The sequence below is a fragment of the Helianthus annuus genome, chromosome 8, assembly GCF_002127325.2.
Source record: "Helianthus annuus cultivar XRQ/B chromosome 8, HanXRQr2.0-SUNRISE, whole genome shotgun sequence".
Taxonomy (NCBI): domain Eukaryota; kingdom Viridiplantae; phylum Streptophyta; class Magnoliopsida; order Asterales; family Asteraceae; genus Helianthus; species Helianthus annuus.
This window is the reverse complement of record NC_035440.2, coordinates 17,343,562-17,354,115: the sequence shown is the minus strand read 5'-3', so window position 1 is coordinate 17,354,115 and position 10,554 is coordinate 17,343,562. Positions and strand designations below refer to the sequence as shown.

The 10,554-nt window shown below is 37.0% G+C and overlaps 1 long non-coding RNA gene across 2 annotated transcripts; it reads left to right on the top strand.

Annotated features, from left to right (window-relative positions):
* Positions 1–5,667: 5,667 nt before the first annotated feature.
* On the top strand, positions 5,668–8,344 carry LOC110870882. 2 transcript variants are annotated; one of them, XR_002553321.2, is made up of 3 exons: positions 5,668–5,762; positions 6,941–7,024; positions 8,189–8,344. It is a non-coding gene; the product is annotated as an uncharacterized LOC110870882 (long non-coding RNA). The 2 variants fall into 2 exon arrangements; XR_004864774.1 differs by having other exon boundaries at positions 6,936–7,024.
* Positions 8,345–10,554: the final 2,210 nt, after the last annotated feature.

Sequence of the window (10,554 nt, the reverse complement as noted above, 5' to 3'; positions counted from 1 at the left end):
AATGTTCATTATGTTGCTGAATGTTCATCGTGTTAATGAAATGTTTATTATGTTGCTGAATGTTCATCGTGTTAATGGAATGTTCGTTATGTTGCTGAATGTTCATCATGTTTGTTGGAAGTTAGTCGGTTATGTTTGTTTGTAATTGCATTGATTTGTGTTGATATGATTGTAGATAGGACTCAACTTACAAATAAGTGAATGTGACTTGTATGTATGTATGTATGTATGTATCTAGATATGGATCTGTAGCGTGTGTAAGTAGTGTGAACTTGTATGTACGTACATATGAATGGGATACGTATGAATGTAGTTAGTTATATGAAAGTGTATACACGTGTTGTAATCTAGTGATTGTAGATTACTGGTATACGTGTATGTGAAGATGTGGGTTTTAAATATGTTTGAGATTACGTACTCCTAACCATGTTACTATTGAGAATGAAATAAATGGAATGCAAGTATGGGAATTTCGGACGCTCGAGGAATTGATGTCGGACTCGAGTAAATAAAATTTCGAGGATGTTTCAAAGGAATATTGTCACACCCCAACCGATGGCGGAATCATCGGGGCGCGGCACTGAGCGAAACAGATTGTCCAGAAGTTTCCACAACAACTATTATATAAATTCAGTTTAAATGACACGTCCCATACCGTGTCCCAAATAAATAAGCAAGTTATCATAGAAAGCAACTAGGCAAATAATTCCGTTCCGACAACTCAGATTCAATTATTATTACAGACAATTGTTTATTATTTCTAGACTCCCTAGCCTCGATTTCATCACCACACGCCTAAGCATCCTAGCAACTTAAGCACCTGTCACATACGTTAAAATAAAGTCAATACATATAATGTAAAGGTGAGCACACAAGTTTGATAATAGCATATAGAGTTCGAATAGTTTACGCATAACCAAGCACGTACACAGAGGAAAACGAAGCATGTTAATTATCGACATGGGACCATCGATACCAACGACTGCGGGTTGACCTTCCGAGAGTATAGTATTTCATGATCCGAAGAGTAATGTTCACCAAACGCAGTTCGATCGAACATCTCTCCCTCAATACTATGCTTCATGAAATTTTAAAAGTGTGGGACCATGTGCTAGCCGATCGGCTGGCCCGGTCGATCGGCTGGTATGTCCGATCGGCTGGGCTGTTCGAACAGCCTAGCCGTTCGGCCAGCATCTCTGACCTGGTCGGCCTTTCGTCTAACACTTGGCTGTTTGGTTACTTGTCATTATTTCGAGGTAGTTTGATAACGAGTTGAACTATGATACCTTCGTTCTTACTCGTCTCTCCGGCTCGGACAGGAATCATCCAAATCCGTCCGTTGAGCAGTTCGGAACGTCGGCTTAGGGTTTAACCCATTGTCGGTGAACCTCGTAGATAGAACCCGAATCTTGAACCATCCAACCATTGGAATGATCGGTGGGTTGGCTCAGGCTCCGTTTCTACCGGTTTGAAGGCATTGAGTGTAAAAGAGTTGAAAGAAAGTTGGGATTCCTTCTTTCAATCCTTCACAACTTGTGGATGTTTAGATCTTTGATAGATCTTAACTTGTTTATGTGGAAATCGGTTAGATCTAAGCTATTCATGGTTGAATGAGGCCAAAGTTTGATGTTCTTCAAGAACACCATGATGACATCACCCAAGAACACCTAGACCTTGGTGATTTCGCGGTTAGAATCCAAGTTTTGAAAGATAGAAAGGTGTAGAATCAAGTAATGATCAAGAACGTACAAGAGTTAGGGCGAAAACTTACCGGAGTTGGGAGAAATCTGAGAAAAGATGAAGAATAGGAGCTGGCCGGTCAGAACTTTCCAAAAGTGGAAATGAAGACAAGGACAGCCCTATTTATAGGCTTCCAAAAAGGGAAAGTGGCAGCCGATCGGCTAGGAGCTCCGATCGAGTGGGCTGCTCGATCGGCTAGGAAGATGCTAGCCGATCGGCTGGCCTGTTCGATCAGGATGCCTCCTGTTCGATCCGCGACACACTTTGAGTATTTTGCGACGATTTTCGACGTTTCGATTTCGATGGACGATGATACGAATATGATAGAGTTCCTAATCAAATTACTTTCAGTCCCAATCACTATATCTAACATACAATCTATAAGTCACGTTTCGATGTCGGTTTCGATTGAGTTCGATTGCTTTTCGAGTTTCGATTCGATTTTCGATTGTTTTGCTTGAATACCACACCAAACATATAAGTAAACACGCACAAGTAACACATAGAGCACACACACACGTATAACAATACCACAATTCGCATGATTCGAGTCTCGAGTTCGATGATTGTTAGATCGGTTTGATTGCTGATTAGTTAACTTTATCGCATTGTTACTTCCTACCATTCACAGTCGTAGATCGGTTCGCGTTAAAAACATTTGATTACTTCGATTCTTGCTGATTACAACACTTACTCCACATAATACAATTAGAACACAAAATAGACTACCTACAGTCAAAGAAAGTCAAAGTTGACTTGGACTTTGACTTTGACTTTGACATTCGAAAACACGGGGTGTTACAAATATCTTACGTAGTTAGAATGTGATATATCCTTTTAAGTATATGTATTAAATTATATATGATGTTACCATGTACTAACGTGTTGGTTATATATGGTGACCGCAGGTTAATCAGATTTTCATGATGGACATGTGAACGAGGATCAAGTTGAAGATCATGGATTGTACGGGAAAGCGGTCACGTTGTTTGTAATCATTTGTTAACATAGTTACATTAAATATATGATGAATGATGTATTTATGTTAGAAGGGTTGACCTAAACGGTATTTAAGTATGTTAGAGTAGTTAAAAGAAAGAAATTTTACGGGTTCATTTTCCGCTACGTCGTTTTGGGTCAATCCATGAACAGGGTCTTACCAGTTGGTATCAGAGCCATGGTTTGAGTGAAATTAGGTATGAGGAGATAAATACTTGAACTCAAACCTGTGTACTCTTGTGACAAGGAACCCGTACAATCCGAGACTCGATCAAGATCTAAGGGTAGAAGTAAAGGTAAGTATGTGCTTAAGTATGTATTTGAAGAAAACTAACAGTATGTTATGTGTAAGGTAAGAATAATTGCTTGGAAAGGATGATCCGTGAATGCGGTCTAGGACCGGCATCAAGGCATGTAATAAGACAAATTGACCCAGGTACGTAAATTTAACATGTGGGCGCATGTAATGGTATAATCTAGCAAGTGAAAGAAAATTTTAAATGAAATATAATAATGACATGGTAAAGAAGTTTTGAAAATGTTACACGTGCCAAAACTTAATTCTTCGGATATAAGGTGGCGATTACACGAAGGCACGAAACTAGTATGTGGATTGTGTATCTGGCCAGTACACAAGAAACATATGACGTTCGTGAAAACGTGATAATTGTTACAGGTATGTCTGTTAGAATTAGGTAGTAGGTGGACGTGAGGGTGAAGAGAAATGTAAGATTTTCAGGAGTGAAAGTATGAATGATATGTTAGAATCCGCGAGACGGATTCAACACATGTAAGGAATGAAAGGTATGAATGATATGTTTGAAACCGCTAGACGGATTCAAACATAGAAGGAATGAAGGGTATGGATGTTACGTTTGAATTCGCGGGAAGGATTTAAAACATAAAAAGGATGAAATTAACCAACCTCAGGATGCGTCGATAGTTTGACCATGGTTGCGTCAAACGAGTCATATAAGTAAATCTAAAGCAAATGAAGAAAAGAATAATCCTAATTGGCATGCAAACCTAAATTTTAGACGAAACAAAGAAGTTTTGAACAAGTTATCTGTTAGATGTGTTAGTAATCGACTCTTAGGAGTCATAATGAACGACGGGCTACGACCCGGACAATAATTTAAGTATGAATGAGAAGGGTAAGTTTTGTTCAGAATACCGAAATGATGTAATGAATGTCTCTGCAAGTAGGCATGAAGGGAAAGAAGTACGAATGTGTACCTCAATACATCTACGATAAGTAAGAAATGTCAGTTTGACCTTGAAAAGTCAAACTGCAAAGGTTGACAAAATAAGTAACCAGGATAAAAGAATTGCATGTAAGGAATGAAATGTGGGATGTGTTATAGCATATATGTAGGAAGATGTAAAAGGATTATGGGTGAGTAATCACCTTGTATAATGAATGCCTGAATGAAAGGTGCTAACCACCGATTTTGTAGATGTTAATGGTAGAATTTTGAATGTGATGAAACCAATCAAATTGGTGAAATATTATGCACGAGTGGAAGCCCATTACAAGGATGAATGAAAGCTGGCCTGGTACGGTTAGTACTCGTGAAGGAGCGGATCGCTCTGGTTTACGGACCGCTGAAGTATGAAATGAAATCGAGGTAAGTATAATGTTTTAACTCATACCGGATATGGATTAGTAAATTGAAAGCGATTTACAAGATGAATGATGGAATAGGTATGGTAGGGTATGGAATGTTTGACTTTTAATAGTTGACGTAAGAAGAGAACTATGTCATTAAGAACTAGATCATAAAAGTTTTGAGCGAAAATTTCGGGTATTGGTTAAACTCTCGTATGAAGAACCTGCATGATACGCTTGCTTAGGAAAATTAAGTAATGCATGAATTGAGAGGAATAGTAATGTAGAATGAATAAGGTGAGTTGAAGTTAACGTAAGGGTACGTATAGTACAAATAACTATAGGAAACGTAGAATGATGTTAACTTTGGAGTTAAGTGTGTATATGTGACTATGGAATAGTAGTTTTGTTGCGATAACAAAACAAGAACTAAATGTTATATGATATATGTATAGAATATAATCTAAGAGGTGGGATGAAAGTATTAGATCTGTTATAACGGATCATACGAATGTAGGTACGATAATAAGTGTGAAGAAGTGTGTATATTGACCCACTACAAACAGGCCAAGGAAATGAGAATGTTATGTAAAAGTAGAGTATGAAAAGTATGGACTTGTTAGAAAGAAGTCAATTATATGAATAGTTATGAATCGAGAATGGATAGTTACTAAGTATTATGATGTACCTGTCGAAATTAAACATAGATGTGTATGTATAAATTAAGAATTTAGATCGTACGGTCGATGAAAATAATAGGAATGTTTTTAATGGGATGTTGGAATTGTTTCAAGCAAACAAAATGGTATATTGTGCGTGATATACGAGTATTGGAATGATGAATAAACCGCTAGCTATGAAGTGCGTTAGAAACTAGCGTCAGCTAGAGAAAGTGACACTAATAAGAACTCTGGGACGGGTCCTTGATGATAGAAGGACGTCATTAGATGGGCTCATAGTCGCGTTGATGGGGCGGAGGGGAAAGGTAATTAGTGTTAATGGAAATGAGAAAGGTTTCGAGGACGAAACCTCATTTAATGGGGGTAGACTTGTAACACCCCAAAACCCGAATGTTTATATTTGCCGTATGTTCCTATATGACATAGCATGAAATAAATAACTAGGCTATTTAACTTGGTTAAGTGTGTGGTTAAAAGTATCAAATGACGAAAGTAGTGCAAAATATGTTAAGTGGCAAACATGAGGGGCTAAATGGAACAAGATGGAAGTTGGGTTACTAAAATGAAATATCACCACACACAAACACACACTTCGTGTGTGTTCTTGAAACGTTTAGGAGCTCTAAAGAGCCAAAACCCTAACTCAACTATAACCATCAAATTGAAGGGTGAATCAAGGCTTAAATTCATAACCGAACATGGATCAATGATCACCTTTACAAGGGGATCATAAGGTATGTCTTAAAATTTAGATTGGTGATTATGCACGAAGTGGGTTATGTTAGAAATCACGAAATTGTATGAAATTGAGTATGAGTATGTGTTAGAATCATCATATAGGACATGGATTATGCGTGGTTTGGGGTAATTTGATGTTTGGAGGTGAAACCCACTTCTAGTGGTGAAGATGGCGACATGGGTGTGTCACCCATGTCCAATCCTTGTTCAAATCTTGTTGTGTTATGTTGTATGTAATGCGTTCTTGTTAGGTAGATTGAATGTGATATGAATTTATTGATGTTTTTGTGTTAATTGATGAATGAAAGCATGAAGTAGGAAGTAAAGCATGAAACACTTGTACATTATGCATAAATTGTGGCATGCACACCAAGTGTTTGATGTAATGCCTAGCTGAGATTAATAGATGAAATGGTATGCAAGTAATGGATGATGATATGGGGATATGATGTATTTGATGATAAATAAATGTGAGAAATCTATTTTTAGATGGAATTCATGTAGGATTTGGTTGGCCATTTTATTTGGTAAAAGTATGCATTAGAATATAGTACTCTATGTTGGAGTGGTATGATGTTTACTATATGTTTGAATAATTGCTTAATCAAAATTGATAAGTAAAAGTACTCTGAATGTGAAGCATATGAGATCATTAGAACAGGATGAAGTTAAAATGATGTTGGGTTGTTAAGCATAGGTCATGGTGTTAGTTGTAGAATTATGTAACTAGAATGAACGGAATTGAATATATTTGGTGTGTGCATATATCCAGATGATCATGTGGTTGTATGCTTATTGCATCGTGAGTATGAAATGTATATAGTGTCATTAGTATAGTCTACTATAATGACATAGATGTATGAGGTTAAGTCGAAAGTTCATATGATAAATAGTTGACTTTCTGAAAGTCAACTGTGCATAAGTAGCAATGTTAGACTTTTTGTCACAATTTAATATTATAGAAAGTCATATGATGCGTGTTATATCCATATGTGTTATATGTGATGACGTAATGAAATATATGAATTTTAAAAGATTGACTTGTGGAAATATGCTTTATGCTTGTTGGAATTGACTAATGAAAGTCAAATGTGAAACATAATTAGATATGATCGTTAATATGTACAATCATGTACGCTAACAATAATGTGAATGCGATGACATGAAAGTATAGGGATCATGTCAAGATGGATGGAATCATGGAAGGCTAACGGGTTAAAAGGAGGCGAGGAAACAAATGCGAATACGGACACTTAAGGTAAGTGATTTCCGGAATCACTTCTTATTTATAAATGAAGTTTGGTATGTTGTATATAGGGAACCATGTAAGAATTTACAGGTAAGGGTAAGTACCAAGATAAGTTCATATGAACTTCGTCTATCCTTAATGTAAATTAAGATGATATTCTCACCGTGTTAATGGAATGTTCATTATGTTGAATGTTCATTATGTTGAATGTTCATTATGTTGCTGAATGTCCATCGTGTTAATGGAATGTCCATTATGTTGTTGAATGTTCATCGTGTTAATGGAATGTTCATTATGTTGCTGAATGTTCATCGTGTTAATGGAATGTTCATTATGTTGCTGAATGTCCATCGTGTTAATGGAATGTTCATTATGTTGCTGAATATCCATCGTGTTAATGGCATGTTCATTATGTTGCTGAATGTTCATCGTGTTAATGGAATGTTTATTATGTTGCTGAATGTCCATCGTGTTAATGGAATGTTCATTATGTTGCTGAATGTTCGTCATGTTAATGGAATGTTCATTATGTTGTTGAATGTTCATCGTGTTAATGGAATGTTCATTATGTTGCTGAATGTTCATCGTGTTAATGGAATGTTCATTATGTTGCTGAATTTTCATCATGTTTGTTGGAAGTTAGTCGGTTATGTTTGTTTGTAATTGCATTGATTTGTGTTGATATGATTGTAGATAAGACTCAACTTACAAATAAGTGAATGTGACTTGTATGTATGTATGTATGTATGTATGTATGTATGTATGTATGTAGATATGGATCTGTAGCGTGCGTCATTAGTGTGAACTTGTATGTACGTACATATGAATGGGATACGTATGAATGTAGTTAGTTATATGAAAGTGTATACACGTGTTGTAATCTAATGATTGTAGATCTCTGGTATACGTATATGTGAAGGTGTGGTTTTTCAATATGTTTGAGATTACGTACTCCTAACCATGTTACTATTAAGTATAAAATAAATGGAGTGCAGGTATGGAAACGCCAGACTCTCGAGGAATTGATGTCGGACTCGAGTAAATAAAATTGAAAGGATGTTTCAATGGAATACCTTACGTAGTTAGAATGTGATATAGCCTTTTAGGTATATGTATTAAATTATATATTTTGTTACCATGTACTAACGTGTTGGTTATATATGGTGACCGCAGGTTAATCAGATATTCATGATGGACATGTGAACGAGGATCAAGTTGAAGATCATGGATTGTACGGGAAAGCGGTCACGTTGTTTGTAATCATTTGTTAACATAGTTACATTAAATAAATGATGAATGATGTATTTATGTTAGAAGCGTTGACCTAAACGGTATTTAAGTATGTTAGAGTAGTTAAAAGAAAGAAATTTTACGGTTCATTTTCCGCTACGTTGTTTTGGGTCAATCCGTGAACAGGGTCTTACATAAACAATTGTTGTGGATGACCCGTTGGACCCTGGTCAGGAAGTGGATAGCTTCTGGCGCTAGTGAGCCAAAAGTATCAAAAGCAAAAGGGAAGAAAACATGTTGGTTCTCTACGCAAGCTTTAGCGTGCTTATCCACTTTCTTCAATTCTGCCTTTCTTGCTGTTTGTCCAGCTACAAACCCGTGTTTCCCCAAGCCCAGCCAAAGATGAGCAGATCTGCTGGTCGCAGAGTGGATCTCCCTTCCAAAGGGTCCGTGAAAGTTGTTAGATGCTAAATTCGATTTATGGATTGTTAAGCCAACTTTGTAGCACAAAGATACATAAATAAGAGAAAGTTGCAGCAGAGTCTCTCTAGCAGTTGTCTCATATACTCTCAAATTTAAATACAACTTTCATTGCTTTTGTCTTTGGTGGCGGAGTTTGAATGAAAACTCAGTGGAGGTCGGACTCTTAAAAATCCAATATTTTACACTAAAAAACATTTTAGAAATTTTCGGTAACACTAACACTACAAGCGAAATATCGATGGGGGGCCGGGGCATCCCCTGGCCCCAATAAAGCTTTGCCATTGTTCTTGAAGGCACCCGCCCATGCAAGCTGGCTTTTTTACATGGTCCCATTGGTTGACAGGGAATTGATGTGCTAAAGTGAGTTTAACGGTCACGAAAAAGAAAAAAAGTCAAAGTTGATGAATGACTTCAAACTACATTCAAGTATAGGCAAAAGATCAAATACAAATAGCCTTATCATACAAAATATACGAAAGGCATAAAAAGGTAAAAAAAACACGGTGACATTTTCGTAATTATTTAGTCGTAGAGTAATTATCAAAATTATTCTACAAATGATCTTGTAGGGTAATTTTAATCTTGTAGGGTAATTTTGTAAATTGACATTGTAGGGTATCATAATTACTCTACAAATGATCTTCTATGGTAATTTTGATTTTGTAGGGTAATTTTGTAGAGCATCATAATTAGTCGACAAATGATCTTGTTGAGTAATTATGATCTTGTAGGGTAATTTTGTAGAATATTATAATTACTCTACAAATGATCTTGTTGGGTAATTTTGATCTTGTAGGGTAATTTGATCCTGTAGGGTAATTACGGATAAAATAATTACGAAAATGCCAACGCATTTTTCTTACCTTTTCATGCCTTTCCTACGTTTTGTACTTGTACGATAAGGCTATTTGTACATGAACTTTACCCTTCAAGTATATTCCTGTCCGTTCTTTTTTTCCTTTTTTTTTTTTTTTTGATAAAGAGCAATGCCCGGAAAACTATATAAATAATGAAGGAAATTTACAACTTCTTCAGGGCATACCCAATTCCATGTATCATCACCCGAAGCACCAAATGTATGAAACGAAACAACCAATCCTAGGAGCTATTAACGTCTTATTCCTACACGAGATATCCACCCCATCTAAACCAATACAAGAGATTAAAACAATACGACTAGCCAACCTAAGAACGTAAGCCGACCCACAAAATTGGTATAACGAGATCCCATAAGACATTTGGTCCCCGTATCCCCCAACCCTTAATTAAATACCCAAGAGCCTAATCCTGGCCCATATCAGACATGCCTGGTTCGAATAACCCCTAGGTAGGTCCAACAAACGGCCCAACTCAAGAGCCCCCAACCCCAAAAAGTATACCCAGTGTTATACTACATTAACACAAAACAACCAGGGCCGCTATACAACGCGACACCTTTCACAATTTTAACCCAAGTTTGGGCCTTCCAAAACACTTTAGTATCCAGGCCCATGCAGCTACACTGGGCTCTAGCCTTCACCTTGTCAAACTGCTTGATAGCCACCCAACATTGGGCCTTCAAAGCACTCCAAATGTTCGAGCCCATATTACTGTGGTGGGCCTCCCGGTTTACTTTATCTGTTTTCTCATAACCCAAATGCATCGAGCAGCCTTTTGGGCCCTAAGTCCAGAAATGACGGGTCTGGATATTGGGCCGAAGGGTCTTCACAAAAGGCAAAAAACCCAGTGCCCTAAACAAGTTTGTGCCCGCAGACTTCAACCCAGTAATGTGAACAATAAAGATCCACCATTGGGCCTTCAGCTTAGTCATTAACTCCAGGCCCATA